Source organism: Gallus gallus, chromosome 29 (assembly GCF_016699485.2).
Source record: "Gallus gallus isolate bGalGal1 chromosome 29, bGalGal1.mat.broiler.GRCg7b, whole genome shotgun sequence".
In the NCBI taxonomy this organism is placed as follows: Eukaryota; Metazoa; Chordata; class Aves; order Galliformes; family Phasianidae; genus Gallus; species Gallus gallus.
The window spans coordinates 580,140-595,461 of record NC_052560.1 but is presented as its reverse complement, the minus strand read 5'-3'; the positions used below and the strand labels follow the sequence as shown (position 1 = coordinate 595,461).

Here is a 15,322-nt window from a genome sequence, read left to right as displayed (position 1 = left end):
TAAGATCAGCAGCACCACAAAATCAGGCCTGGTAGTACAATGAGGAATGGGCTTCAGCCAGGCTGCTCGGCCATGGGAAGCCAGCATGGAGCACAGTGCTGTGCAGCTGGAGCCCCAGCAGTGTTTCATCTTCAGGAAAAGTTACCAGAGCAGCACACGAAGATACCTATGAAAGGGCTGGGTGCATTTCCAAAAAGAAACAAAACACTGCAATACCCAGCACAGAAATTGTGCTCATTCCTCGTGCAGATATAAATGCATGGCAAGAATTGACTCTTCCTGAACTTGAAGTGAGCACCAAGGCAGGCCCAGAGAGGAGATCCTCTGGGTGGAATGGACACGAGTCCTGGAGCTGAAGATTTTCTCATGTCAGCCACTGAGATCCCATTAGGGATTCTTCCTCGGCTGACAAAAGACATACCTGCACATTTAAACTTCTGTTTGCATTTACCCACGTGGCTTACTGTTTCTTTACACAATGTGGTTTTCCACTGTTCTGAAAACATCTACAAAGCAATAGGACAGTTACACAAAGTCACTTGGGCTGGAAGGTCTGGTAACCACAATGAAGTTATTCTGCATGGGTGTCAGCCGCACTATCACCTGATCCAGAAGCTCTGAATGGTTAGGATTTTTTTTCCTTTTTGCTTTCAGAACACTCTCATGTCAAATTGTCTTATTTTTCATTTGCTGGAGGAACTAAGATAGCTTTTTCCCGATGAAAGTTAAGACTGATGGCATTTTCTGCTTTATGAGCAGAGGCATTCAGGAGCAGAAGACTTGCAATTAACTTACTACAGAATCATCAGGTCAGTTGGAAGGGCTCCACAAACACCACCGAGCCCAGCTGTCCGAGCTGACAGTTCAGAGCCGGCATCATTGAGACACATACCTTCATGCAGAAAGACATGACCATCCAGGATCACCACATCTAAGCAGAAAAAGAAAACACACTTAGGGCTCACACCTCATTTGCAACCTTAATGATTCTATGACTCCAAGAACAAGCCCCTGGACTGGCCAGTGCGTTCTGCAGAGGTGAGGAGCAGTGCCCTGGGCCAGCCCCCTCCCCAGAGGCAGCTGCTGCCCACCTGCTGCCCTGTGCCCACTCCAAGGGACCTTCCCAGGCTGCCATGTGTCCCTGTGGGCTTTCTGTCCCTGCAGTGGGGTCCTGTGGCCCAGTGCAGATGGCCTTGTGGAACACTACTGCACACTGAACGACTGGAATTTTGGAGTTGCGTGCATGAAATGATTTAGAGAATGAACAAGGACATAGAAGAGGGAGGGAAGAATGAGACTGAAAGATTTTAGAGCTCACTCCTCACCCAAATTCAACATATCAAAATTAATTCCCATAGAAACTCTTCCTGCTTTGAGCACTAGGGCAGCTTCTCCCATCCTGCTTGGTGCTCAGCCTTGCACTAGCAGATACACCTCATAAAAATAGACTTGCACGTCAAACTCAGCTATGATTTGGAATGCAGGTCCTTTTCTCTAGATGCCGCAGAGCACAAAGTATGCATACTGTAATAAAACACACACTTGCAGGACCGGCAACCAACCAATTCATCATGGCTTCCCACTTGTGTGATCACATTATGGAGCACAGAATCATTAGGGCCCATTTAAAGGGAAGAGAAGGGAGGCACAGTTTGCTGTTAACTCTTTCTCTGCCAAATCAGACCTGGGTGTGCACACGTGTCATGGAGACAGTCAAATGAAAACAGCCACTGCACAATTTCACCAGAATACAGAGAAACTGAACCTCACTCCAACCTTTCTGTAAACTCTTGATTAAGCTGCTGGGACAGAATGTCTTCCATTTGGGTACAGAGGGCCAATAGAAAAAAATCACCCGTGGAAATATGAGCCATCTTCCTTCCTTTGGCATTTTTTTTTTTTTTTTAATGAAATACATCTGCTTTTATGGGATTTTTGTTGCTGTTTGTTCTTGTGAATGTGTGTTTAGTTGCTTTCCCCCCCCCCCTTTTTCTTCCCACTGCCACAATTCACATTATACTCCAATCGGAGTCCTTCAGCCCATGGCTCACAAGCCCATGGCTTACAGCTAGAAAATGTTCACCGGCCATGGCTGCAAGGTCTGACCTCTGCCTAACAGCACACTCCTCACCCTGGGAAATAATGAATGGCAACCAACCTTTTGTAAAACCTGTGTTAAGAGCAGTTATCCCTGAAACGTTGGTACCAACTAAACACATGTTTAAATTACTGCAATAAGGAAGAGAAAAAAGCTGTCAAAACACAGTGAGTTGTAGTAGATTCACTAAGTTTTTCTGCTGTTTAACTCTGCCCTATGTGTAAAGGGGGATATCTTTGGAAAGTCCAGTAATACCCAGCAGAGCAGAGCTGCCTTGGGCAGCCAGCTGAGAAGTACAGAAGGATTACTCAAAGCAAAGGAAAAGCACTGCTGAGCTGCAGAATGCTTCTGCCATGCCAGACCTGGTGAGTTCTACAGAGCTCTCATGGGAAGGGGAGGAAACCAGTTTGATCATTACTTACCTCTTTATTTCCCCAGTTTTAAGAATCAAGTAAAAGACCGCTTTCAGCAGAGTGGAAAGTTTTCCTTGCTACATAATGGATCCCAGCAAGGGCTAAATGTTTGCTTTGATTTGCTCACAGGTTATGAGCTGGGGATCATTACTTTCAAAAGGAAGCTTGCAGCTGTACTATGTAAGACACTGCAGTTCATGTGTAATGAGGATGTCACAGTAAAACCTAATTACAGACCTCGTGCCCTTGGCACAACCAACACCTTTTCCCTACCTACAAACTAGAGTAGGAGACAGTCACAATTTTGCTGCTATCCTGATTGACTCAGTCTCACCTCCCTTTCCTGCTTCCAGGAGTGATGACTTCCACCTCTGGGCCCCACATGGCTAAAGTCACCATATGTATCCTCCCACACTGTAATTGGCACCCACGTTTATAGAAAACCTTCCATTCACAAGGCTCTTCAGTTGCTGCACAGGGTCCATAATGCATAGCAATTATTTACTTGCAACTAACAGCAACCTTTCACATTTTATCTTCACACTGTAGGAACGTTCACAACAGCACCAGGTACAGCAGAGTGGAAAAGTTTTTTCAAAGCAGCTACAAGCACACCATTTCCCTATCCAGCCTGCTTCTTAAGCTAGATAAGCAGTATCATCTCATTTCTTGATTCAGATTTTTTTTTTTTTTATCCCAGTACTCAAATATTCAAATACTCCAGTTCAAGTTTATCCCCCATTCTGGGAACATATCCACAAATAACAAACAAGTGAACAAATTACAAACTAAATTAAGCTACTAAAATATTTAGTAATTAGCTAACAGTGAAAAGAGATGAATACTGAAATTACTTCTCCGGGCTCTGAAGGAGAGTCCTTGGGAAATCAGTGTGTAATGTCCAACCTCAACTCATCTTCAACTTATGCAGTGCCCTTCTTCTCATTTTATTATGTTCATGAAGGCCACAACTGCACTTAAATGCATTATAAAACTCAAAACTGACATTGCTTTACATTGTAATAAAGGAACACTATGATTTATTAAGTGTCTTAAAATACTGTAAATTCTTTCTGCCAATATACCTTTCCAAAGCCAGTTTCCAGAAAGGATGATGAACAACAGGTTTTCCTAGAAAGATACAACTGCATGCCCGAACAGAGGACTTCCTTTGGAAGCCCATTACGAGATTTCAGGTATTACTTACATTACTGAGTAATTCCAGATCACACATACTTAGCGGACTGCAGAAATAAGAATGAAAGATCATTCCCATGCTGAAGAAGCTATACACTACAGAAAAGCCCATTGAACAGCTAGGAAAGTAACACCACCACGTACTGACTGCTTCTCTACAGTTACTCTCACACTGGCCCTGCTGCCATCCTTCTTCCAAGAAACAATCCTGAAGACAGCCTGATTTCTTAAGGCTCTTATTCAGTAATCAGATTTTCAGCTCTACATTTGAATTTCAACGAAGGAAGGTAAAGAATTGCTTCAATATTCCCTTGCGAACAAAAGCTGTACAGTGAGGTCTGATGGCTGTTACAGATACATGTTGCAAGCGTAATTCCACGTATAGAATAAAATACCTTTTCCAAGTCATTTGCTACATAACACAGCATTCCTCTGTAACTTTGGTCTGGAGCAATCCCAACAGGTTAATAAGACAAGCTGGATGCTGGCAGGAGTTACTTCAGCCTCTGAAAGAGCACCTACCTCCAGAGCAGAGCAAGGCAGCTGTTTCATAGCATGTCGACACCCATGCAGGGGAGGAAGTGAAGGACCATACTGCATCCACTGAAATTTCATTTGCAAGAATGTACACACTGCTCAGGAACAGAGTGAGTGGGAGTCATTTCAAGAGAAATGCTGTGCAAACAACTTCCCTGTCACCGTATACCACCATTCCCATTTCTAAGGGATCGAGTGCAGAGACATTACAGGGCCAAGCTTATTAGCTGCTGGATAGAGCCCTTCCACAGGACAGCATTCGTGACAGGAATCTCATCCACGTTAGCTCAGAAGTCACTACATTTCCATTATTGGAACAGCTTCCAGGACAGTCGCAAGCCTGAGCACCTCTTCGTCCTTCAGGACAACACCATATGCACATACACCTGCATTCTCCAACTCCTCTTTGTTTTCTTCTGCTGTTTGTGAAACAGACTGATTTTTTTCAGATGAGTTCAGCAACCAGTCGCCCAACACAGCTCTAAAACCAGCCTGTCTCCCCACCCCACAGAGAAGGGAAAAACACACCACTGCCATGAGCAGATACGTAGCACTGAATGGAGCTTTTCACTTCTGTGTCTCACTGCCTTCATCCTCTGTCTCCCTTTCCAATCAAACTGTAGGAACTTCAAAGACTCTTCTCTAGTCCAGGTTAAAGGATACAGCCCCAGAAGCATTCAGAGGCCTTTGGGAGCTACAATACAGAAGTCCCCCAGGATTTTTTTTCCTTTCCAGACTGCAATCTAGCAAAGATCTTGTTTGCAATCCTTCATTTTTTCAACCAAGCCTCAACTGCAAACTCTGCCTCAGCAGAAGATACAACTCACTGAAATACTTTGGATAAGGGAGCAGTGACAAACAAAATCATCACCTACTGTAAAAGCCAGCAAATGAAGTTAGTTTAAAGTTCTTAGCACCACCAGTATCTACATAACCTGGATATGGGAAGGGAGCTTGAGGGCTCCTTTGAGGATCATGTGGCAATGTGACGCAAGCAGCACTTACAGACAGCATCTCTCTTTCATAACAGATATCCATTTTCACCATGAGGATGGACACACAGCAAAGTTTTTGGGCAAGCAGCTATGACAGAATCAGGGGAACACTCTCATCTCCCCTGTTTCTGTCATTGAAGCTCCTCTTCCAGCCCCCAAACCCGGGCTGATCTCCCTGCTTGAAGGAGGGGAAGACCCCTGGAAGCCAGGTGTGTGTAGCCCTGAGGCCATGCAAGGAGACCTGAGCCCAGGTGAGTTGCTGGAGGGAGGGAAGGAAGAGGCTGGGGCTGGAGAAGTCCTCTCTGTCTGTGTTTTATTTTGGGCACTCTGTGCTATTTCTGGGTTTCCTCTTTCTTCCAGCAGGAACTGGGATTACAGATATACTGGAGGATCTGCAGGAAAGTGTTGTGGCCAAAAGACGGTGGGGTAGTGCCTGTGTGGGAGAAATCAGAAGGGATGTCCCAGGAGGCCTGGAGCAATGTCAGGGTGAGCACATCAAGAAGGCACTGGGAAAGCATCTGGGAAAGACAGGAAGGAGCCCAATGGAATTCAGCATAGGTGAAAAGCAGCCTGAAGGACCCAGGAGCAAGGATGCGTGTCCAATGAAAAAGCAGAATCCATGCACTGAGTGTGCAAAAAGCTTGGAAATAGATTCCAGAGTGATTAACCACCAGTGCGTGCATGCAATGAAGAGCCTGTAGAAGTACTCTGAGTGTGGGAAGAGCTTCAAAAGCGGTTCCCACCTCACCTGCCACCAACGCATCCACACAGGAGAGAGATACTTTAAGTGCTCTGAGTGTGGGAAGAGCTTCAGAAGCAATTCTGAATTGAAGCAGCACCAGCGCACCCACACAGAGGAGAGGCCCTACAAGTGTCCTGCGTGTGGGAAGTGTTTCAGAAGCGGTTCTGATCTGAAGCAGCACCAGCGCATCCACAGCCAAGAGAGACACTACAAGTGCTCTGAGTGTGTGAAGAGCTTCAAAAGAAGTTGCAACCTTACCTGCCAGCAATGCACCCACACAGGAGAGAGACCCTACAAGTGCTCTGAGTGTGGGAAGAGATTCAAAAGCAATTGTGAGTTAAAGCAGCACCAGCGTACCCACACAGAGGAGAGACCGTACAAGTGCTCTGAGTATGGGAAGTGCTTCAAAAGCAGTTATGAATTGAAGCTGCACTAGCACATCCACAGAGGAGAGAGAGGATTTCAGTGTCCTGAGTGTGGGAAGAGCTTCAAACGCAGTTCTAAATTGAAGCGACACCATCACATCCACACAGGAGAAAGACCCTTTCAGTGTCCTGAGTGTGCAAAGAGCTTTAAACACAGATCTCATCTCAACTCTCACAAGCGCATCCACAGAGCACAAAGGCTGTAGAAGCACCCCAAGACTCTGGGAACCTTCAAAAGCAGTTCCAGCCTCGTTAGTGACCGGCAGTGCCACAGAAGGTACAGATCCTGCAGAGCCTCAAACTTGTGAAGAGCTTCAGCCAAAACCCCAGCCTGGTTACGACCTGTGGCTTTGTGCTTTGAACCTTACAAATCCCTTGAGTAGAGGAAGAGCTCGGCAGCCAAAATCCTTCTTTTTCTCAGCTGCTCTTCTTTCTCCTCTTTGGATGCGAATTCTGCATGTTGCTCTCTGTCAGCTGCAGTCAAGGTGTTGAGCGGACAGTCAAAGGAGAGCCCAGAGTGGGATGTGTCACAGCCACTGGAAACCCTCTGCCAGGTGGCACGTTTCTGCCAGGGCAGTGTGCAAGGACAGTCACCTCTTATCTCCCCTGTAGACACTCATCTGCTGTGGGGCAGCAGGTGAGGACCCAAAGGAAACCTCAGCTGGGCCAATACGTCACCAGGAAGGAAGAAATTCTGTTGGCTGGGAGTGTGGGAAGAGCTTCATCTGGAGCTCAACCCTCAGTACACATCAGAGAACCAATGCGGGGGAGGGTCCCTGTGAGTGCCTTGACTGCAGGAAGAGGTCTGTCCAGAGCTGGGAGCTCATCACACACCACTGGATCCACGTGAGGAACCCTACAGATGTGCAGCCTGCAAGAAGAGCTTTGGCCACAGCTCGAACCTGCTGAGGTAGCAGAGTGTCTGCAGTTGGGTGAAGTCCAGGACGTGCCTGCACCAGTGAGTTCACGTGGCAGGGAGCCTTAGAAATGCCTCGAGTGTGAGAAGGGCTTTGTGCAGAGCACGAAGCTCCTCCCAAACAGGAGATGGCAGTCATGGCAGAAGTGCTTCAAACGTCCCATGTGTGGGAAGAGCTTCAACCACAGCTCCCAGCTGAGCAAGCACCAGGGGATCCACTCAGGGCAGAGACCATAGATGTGCCTGCACTGCAGGAAGAGCTTCATCCAGAGCTCAGTCCTCGTTAAGCATTGCCCAGTCCACGTGACATGGTGGCCCTGCAAATGCCTCTCCTACAGGAAGAGTTTCTCTCAGGGCTGGCACCTCATTTCTCATGGGGAAAGCTCCAGGAGAGAGAGCGTGAGGATGCCCAAGGATGAGGGAGACCCCAATGCTTCTCCCCACACAGGAAGAGCTGGCAAAGGAAATGGCATTGCTGGCACCCTCTGCAGAAGGGCCTTAACCCAGGAGCTTCAGATGGCCTTTCCTTGCTTCTCAAAGCAGTTCTCTCAGCATGCCCATGTTCCTCTTCTGCTTTCTGAGTGCACTGATGAATGTGAGAGAACGGTCATGAGAGCAGTAATGTGGCTCTTGGAGGTTTTTTGAGAATGATCGGTAGTGGAAAGGGAAGGGGGTGAATAAAGTAGCTGAGTTGTTCTGAAGCTTTCTTCACTGTAGTCTTGTTTCTTGTTCTTAAAGTGAATGTCAGCATGTGGAAGGAGGAGAGGGATAGGAGAGGGAAAATATTCCACCTCTGCACACACCGGAATCAGGCAAGCACAGGCACAGGCAGAGCTCCAAGGGGAACGACCAGCCCCCGTGGTGCCCATGTGCAAGGCTGTTATGCATTTCTGGTTATTCATGTTGGAAACATCGAAAGTTGGAGGCCCTGTGTGCTTCAGCATCCTTAGCATGTGTGAGACGTGGTGGGAATGGCCCTGTGAGGGGTGTGCTCTGTGTGATGGATGGCACTGGGCTCTGCAGGCTGGAGATGCAGGGCCAGTGAGATGGGATGGGGTTGCTGTATGTACTGATGGGCTAGAGGAAACGGAGCTTACAGTTAGCAGTGCCATGGTTACAGCCTCTGTGTATGGGTTAAGGGACGAGGAAATAAAGTGGACGTCACTGTGGGAGCCTACTCTAAGCCTCTCAGCCTGGACGATGGTGCCAATCAATTATTCTTAATTGTTTAAAGGATTATCTCAAGAGGAGCCTCACTTGCCCTAACGGGTCAGCAGCTTCCCAGAAATTGAGGGGGAATAGCACTCAGCCAACGAGCTCTGTGGTTTTCATGCCCAACCGATTATATATGACTGTTGAAGTCACTGGGGAGATGCTCGCACATCCACACAGGAGCACAAGTACTCTTTGGCTTTTTAGGGGACGAAGTATCAGTCAGTGGGCAAAATACAGTGTGAGGGCGATCATTTTGCTTCTCAAATCTTCCTACTGCTGATGTTATCTACAGTGACGATGGCTCACATTCTTTGAGCGAGGAAATGCAAAACTGAGTCAAATGAGAAGCCAGTGAGTGTTTGGTGTCCCCTACTACCCTCCATCAAATGAGGCAGTAGAAGGAGCAAAAGGTTGACTGTTAGACACTCATCCTAGTGCTCACTGACTGAGAAGAGAGAATACCCAGCAACATTACAGTAATGCTAGGTGTGATTGTCAAACTGCCATCTATAGATGCTGTACTTATGACCTTTGAAGTTTGTAGCCCACTTACCCATAGTAGTGGTGCTAAACTAAAAATTAAGGCATCATGAATTTAACCTTCTCTTTAATGGGGTAAGCTGCTCAGAATCCCCCTCCAAGGTGATTCTCTCTTTTCTTCCACAGCACCACACAGGATTGCAAATGGAAATGCTGCCATCAGAGCGTCTCTAATGATGTTTCTGTTGTTGTCACACAGTCTGGGTACTTTAGCTCAGTGTGCCAGGATCTGATTTGCTCAGAGTGGCATGAGATATTTCTTTCATTTCTACACACAGATGAGTGCTGAGTGGTTCATGTACAAGGCTAAGGTGCCTTCTCTGTGCTACAGGATTTCTTTTGTGGATCAGGAATGCAGGATTGCCTCACCTCCAAGTGTACTGACAGCATTTACTCACATGAATGGTTACCTACTCTTCATTTGCTCATTTCTGCTTGCAGCAGAGGGAGGCATCTGCCCCCAACACCCACAGTGCCACCAACCCCTGCAGTGTCCCTGAGTAATGGATTTGAGTCTCTTGGGCCAGAGAGGGGTGAGGGTCAGGAAAAGAGTCAGAACCCATGCCCTAAGAAGCACAGTGAGAATGCAGGGAGTAGCAAGCATAGGAAGCGGGGCTGAACAGGGCACTGCATCAATACCAGTGCCACGAAAAAAGGGTGGAGAGTAATTGGGGGCTTCTTGCTGGAGAGGATTGAGGCTCCCTCTTGTCACCTTGCTGAGAGTGTCTTGCTGTCTTGATCAAGGCTCTGGCTATTCTGATCTTGGGCAGGCCTTTGAGAAACTGGGGATGTGGGCTCCAGATGGACTCCGATTGAGCAAGTGGGGCACACGCGTGCTGGTGCAGATGGCCAACAGCACTGGGAAGGCTGGAGGGCCCCAACAGGAAACCAAGGTCTTGGTCAGCTTGGCTGCGGCAGTTGTGTCTGCTGCTGAGGCTCTGGAGGGCACACGTTGTCCTCGTGACACTGGAGCCTCCTTGTTTCTTGCAGGCCTGTAGGGATGCCAGTAGGTGTAGTATCATTCTCCCTCACAGAATGCTCCAAACCCACATCCCACTGACTGTGGGAGAGCCTTGGACCATCTGTGAGGGACAGGACCACCCTTCCCAGAGGCTGCAGCTATGGCTTAACCCTTCTGTTTCATCAGACAAACCAAGGGCTTTCCTCAACCTCAAAGCACCTGCACAGTGCCTTCTTTGCCGGTCTGTAATCACGGCCTCCAGTTTTCTGCTCTAACACGTCTCTGGGGAGGCTTTGTTGGTATTGGCCCCACAGGGACCAATTAATACTCCAACACTCTCCAACATTTCTGGACAGCATTTTGGCTGCACCTTCATCAGTTGGCTACAGCAGTCTTCTCTCAGTAGCTGAAGCTCAACAGACACCACATACGCTGTGGGGCTCATTACAGTGCAGAAAGACCTAACAAGCCATTTCCCTCCAGTCTTCAACACTTGAACTGTTCATGAGGGAGGTCTCAGTGTGGCAGATAAGGTTTTCAAGGAGCACTGTCCAAAAAAGGAGTTGTCATCTGTAAGGGTATTTCTTCTTACAGCAGACACCGAGATGTCACTGAGTGCAGCACAACTCCTGTGACACGGATGGCAGCTCCGTCAGGGAGCAGGAGGTACAGCCAGCATGGGGATAGCATTGCGGGGATCCAAGAGGGAAATGTAGTCAGTGAGAGCTGATAACTGGACAGTGACTGCAACAAAGATGGGAATTAATGCAGGTGGAGGAGAAAGAAGCCGGTGGAAGAGGAGGGATGCAGGGGGCCAGTTGCTGGTGGCCAAATGTGTGGTCAGTGCTGGTCCGGCTGGGTGTGGGGGAGGTGTGGGAGGGAGCTGATTCCCCTCCAGGATCCAGGACTACAACCTCAGGATAAGATGCCTCAACTGATTCAGCTGAATACCATCCAGGTAGCTGCAGGGAGATGGGGGGGGGGGGGGGGGGGGGGGGGGGGAAGGAGCTCCCCAGCAGCACAGAGGCCTTCTGCTGCTAGGAGTGCTGCATGGGGCTGGGGGCTCAGAGCTGCACTGCATACTCGGGGCGTTGCAGAGGGGACTTTTCAAGAAGGAGGACCAAATCTGTGACTTTCTGCCCTGTGTTCATTTTCCTACCCTTAGGGTAGTGATGACTGGAGAAATGGAGGAGGAGCTGTCTACATTGGCACATCACGGAGACTGCTGTACTGTAGCCTTGGAGATGAGTAGGTTTGTGAGCAGCATCCTCGTGTTCCATCAGCCTTTCCTCACTCGGTGGACAGATAAGCAACAGCTCTGTTGATCCCATTCAGGCTTTCTGATGTGTCTGCTTATACCAGCAAAGAGAAGCATGCACACGGATACTGCCCTGCAAGCAGGCAGATTCCCGAAGGGCCTGTGGCAGACCCTTCTTCTGAGCAAGCCCCCTTGCATCCTCTCCCACCCAGAAACACCTCTGCCTTCATGGCAGCGGGGTCCAAGCCATGAAGCGCCTCCTCTGCAGCCAGAGCTCCAGCAGAGCACAGCTGCATCTCTCCAGGCCTGAGCTCATTTCCTTCTGCAGCGCACGGGGGCTGAGAGCAGCTGCTTGGGGCTGTGGACAGCACAGTCTGTGAGGCTGGGAAGGAGCTGAATTTCTCTGAATGAGATACCATCATGAGGACACTTGGCTCTCTCTCGAAGAGAGATGTCCTTCCAAGCTAGTGAGCTGCCGTGCAGGATGTTAATCTCTCCCATAGCATCTCTGTGTTCCCTGAAAGCCCAGGGAGATGAAGTGGAGAGAGGCTAAGAGAGATGTCACATTCTAAAGTGAAACCAAGCACTCCTGCCACTTTACAATGGACCCACCTGGGTGGGTCAGGACTGCTTTCTCCAGAGTCCGCGGGCAGAGGCCTCTCCTCTTCCTTACATACTCAAACTCATGGAAAAAAATCTCAAGTCGTGGATCTGAACAGGCATTTTCCTCAGAGAAAGAAAAAGTATCAGATTGATTCTATGGCAGGAGGAAGGTCACCACAGAATAGTATGGGTTTTTGCCAAGAGAAGCCTCACCTAACTTGCCTTTTTCTCTCCTTTGATGATTAGCCATGTCCAGGAGCAGCAGATGCCCAACAGCAGCTCCATCAGCGAGTTCCTCCTCCTGGCGTTGGCAGACACGCGGCAGCTGCAGCTCCTGCACTTCTGGCTCTTGCTGGGCATCTACCTGGCTGCCCTCCTGGGCAACGGCCTCATCAGCACAGCCGTAGCCTGCGACCACCGCCTGCACACCCCCATGTACTTCTTCCTCCTCAACCTCGCCCTCCTCGACCTGGGCTCCATCTCCACCACTGTCCCCAAAGCCATGGCCAATGCCCTCTGGGACACCAGGGCCATCTCCTACACTGCATGTGCTGCCCAGGTCTTTCTGTTCTCATTCTTGTTGTCAGCCGAATTTTACCTCCTCACTCTCATGTCCTATGACCGCTACGTTGCCATCTGCAAGCCCCTGCACTACGGGACCCTCATGGGCAGCACAGCTTGTGCCAGCCTGGCAGCAGCTGCCTGGGGCACTGGGCTTCTCAATGCTCTGCTGCACACTGCCAATACCTTTTCACTGCCACTCTGCCGAGGCAACACCGTGGACCAGTTCTTCTGTGAAATTCCTCACATTCAAAAGCTCTCTTGCTCGTACCCCTACCTCAGGAATCTCAGTCTTATGACATTCAGCGTATTTTTGTTTTCGGGGTGTTTTGTTTTCATTGTGCTTTCTTATGTGCAGATCTTCAGGGCTGTGCTGAGGATGCCCTCTGTGCAGGGACGGCACAAAGCCTTTTCCACGTGCCTCCCTCACCTGGCCGTGGTCTCCCTCTTTATCAGCACTGGCCTCTTTACCTACCTGAAGCCCCATTCCATCTCCTCCCCAGCCATGGATGTGTCGGTGGCAATTCTGTACTCGGTGGTGCCTCCAGCAGTGAACCCCCTCATCTACAGCATGAGGAACCAGGCACTGAAGGATGCCATCTGGGAACTGTTGTTATGGATGTTTTCCAGTAATCATAAAGACTCCATCTCTCTCCGCAGGTGACTTTTAGTGTATCCCACTCTAAGCTCGTGCTCGGTTGTTTTCCATTAGTATGTTTCTTTCTTTCATACATCTTTCATCTTTTCTAACTACTTGTCCTGCTTCTGTTCCCCTCCAGTGCTTTCACTTAGTCGCTTCTTTTCCCTCCTTGATTCTGTGGACCTTGAGATGTCAGCATATGACTCACTGTCAAATAGCAGCAAAGAAAGTGGGCAGTGAGTGTTCTGGGGGGTCCAGAAATGTGTGTTTGACACAAAGAGAAGATATTTTCTCTTGTGCAGAGGTTCTCCACTGTGGAAAGGGGATTTAGCTGGGGGTCCTGAGGGAATAACAGCCGGCCGTGAGCCAGCACTGCGCACCTGTAGCCTGGGTGGCCAATGGTACAACAGAGGGGTGTCCAGCAGGGACAGGGAGGTGATCGTCCTCCTCTACTCAGCCCTTGTAAGGCTCCATCTGGAGCGCTGTGTCCAGGCCTGGGGAAACCAGCGCAAGGAAGACATGGAGCTGTTGGAGCAGGTCCAGAGGAGTGCCACAAAGATAATCAGAGGGCTGATGAAAGACTGTGGGAGTTGGGATTGTTTAGCTTGGAGAAGGGAGGGTCCGGAAAGACCTCATTGCGGTCTTGTGATACTTGAAAGGAGCTTACAGGCAGGAGAAGGGCTGGCTTTTTATGCTGGAAGATAGCGATAGGACAAGGGGCAATGGAGTTAAACTGAACGAGGGGAGGTTAATGTTGGATGTTGTGAAAAGATCCTTCACGCAGAGGGTGGTGAGGCACTGGAAGAGGCTGCCCAGAGCATTTGTGGATGCCTCATCAGTGGAGGTGAGTGGAGTGGCCAGACTTGATGTGTTCCTGGCAGTCTGGTCTTGCGGTTGGCAAGCCTGCCCTCCGCCGGGGTTTGGAACTAGATGATCCTTCTGATCCTTCCAGCACAAGCCATTCTGTGATTCAATGATTCAGTGGATATAACTTGGACTTAATAAAATCTACTTTGACAGAACTATGCCTCCTGCTTTCCTTTGCTGTCAATTAACCATATCCATCTGTTGGAGGTTTCCTGCGTGTCAGGAAGCTGGGAATTGGTGCCTAGAGCTAACTCTAACCCATAGACTAAACCTTTAATCTAACCCTAACCCCAACCCTAACTCCTAAGCCATAACTCCAACTCCTAACCTTAAAGTCTAACCTTAACCCTTTCTTGTCCTAAACTTCAACCTAAACTTAAACTCTTCCCCCTAAACACTAAGCCTCATCACAGCCCTCGCCCTAACACTAACTCAAGTGCTAGCACTTCACCTAACACTAAATTGAATCCTTAGGGCTAGCCCCGGCCCTAACTCTTCTTTTTAACCTAACCCTAACACTGAACCCTGTCCCTGACCCTCCGGTTGGTTGGCAGCTGGTTATCAGGTGGGGTAAATCAGGATGCTGCTCTTTCAAGTCACTTCCCAAGATGGATGGAATTCTCAGCATGAATCGGACACAACATGTTGACATACAAACGTTTCATAAGGGCTGTTCATCAAGGCGCTGTCAAAGAGAACTCTCGCCGTGAACTGTGGAGAATTCCGGAAGATCCTAACAAGCACTGGAAGATCCAGGCAGGCTCCTGAAGCGCAAGCAGTCCGGGAAGCACAGTTGGCAGTACGTAAGTCAGGGAGGGAGGATTGGGAGGGATATCTGTGAGAAGTAAAGTGATGGCTGAAGGCCTTAGTAAGTCACTGCAACCGTATGTGAGCCCAGAAATTGAGAGAAATATGAATCTGGAAGTGAATAAGGAGGAAGAGACTTATCCTGGGAACATGGCAGGAAGGAAGGCCCCTCCTGTGCCGATCAGGGGAAAATGACAAGTTTCTATCTGGGGCGCGTGGCTCTGCATGTGGGATGCGGCATATTTGCTGCGGGCAGCAATTGTGCTCAGCCATGCCCATCAGCTAGCTGACCTGGTTCTTCTCCTCCCTTTTCCCTCCCTTGAGTACACGTGAGTGCACTTCCAGCAGCATCCATGACTGTGGAGGAAGCCCAATTCTCCTGCAGTGTTGGCTCAGTGCTGCCATGGAAGAGGGAAGAGTTTGTGAGACACGGGGGAGTACAGGGCCAGTGCTTGGCCATGCTGCTGAATGAAGCACAGCTGGATCAAGCCCTGAGTCAAGGTGCCAGGCAAAAACCAAAACAGATGTAGCGACAAATCTCTGTGTA

At 49.1% G+C, this 15,322-nt stretch overlaps 2 protein-coding genes across 3 annotated transcripts in view; both read left to right on the top strand.

Moving 5' to 3' along the window:
- LOC121107777 (zinc finger protein 34-like) overlaps positions 1 to 5,441 on the top strand; it is a 70,078-nt gene extending 64,637 nt beyond the window's left edge. The window contains exon 3 of the transcript XR_005842194.2: positions 5,381 to 5,441. The gene's annotated coding sequence lies outside the window, so the exon portion shown is untranslated. The remainder of the gene's footprint in view (positions 1 to 5,380) is intronic.
- LOC101747443 overlaps positions 1 to 15,322 on the top strand; it is a 117,648-nt gene that overhangs the window by 67,227 nt on the left and 35,099 nt on the right. The window lies entirely within an intron of this gene.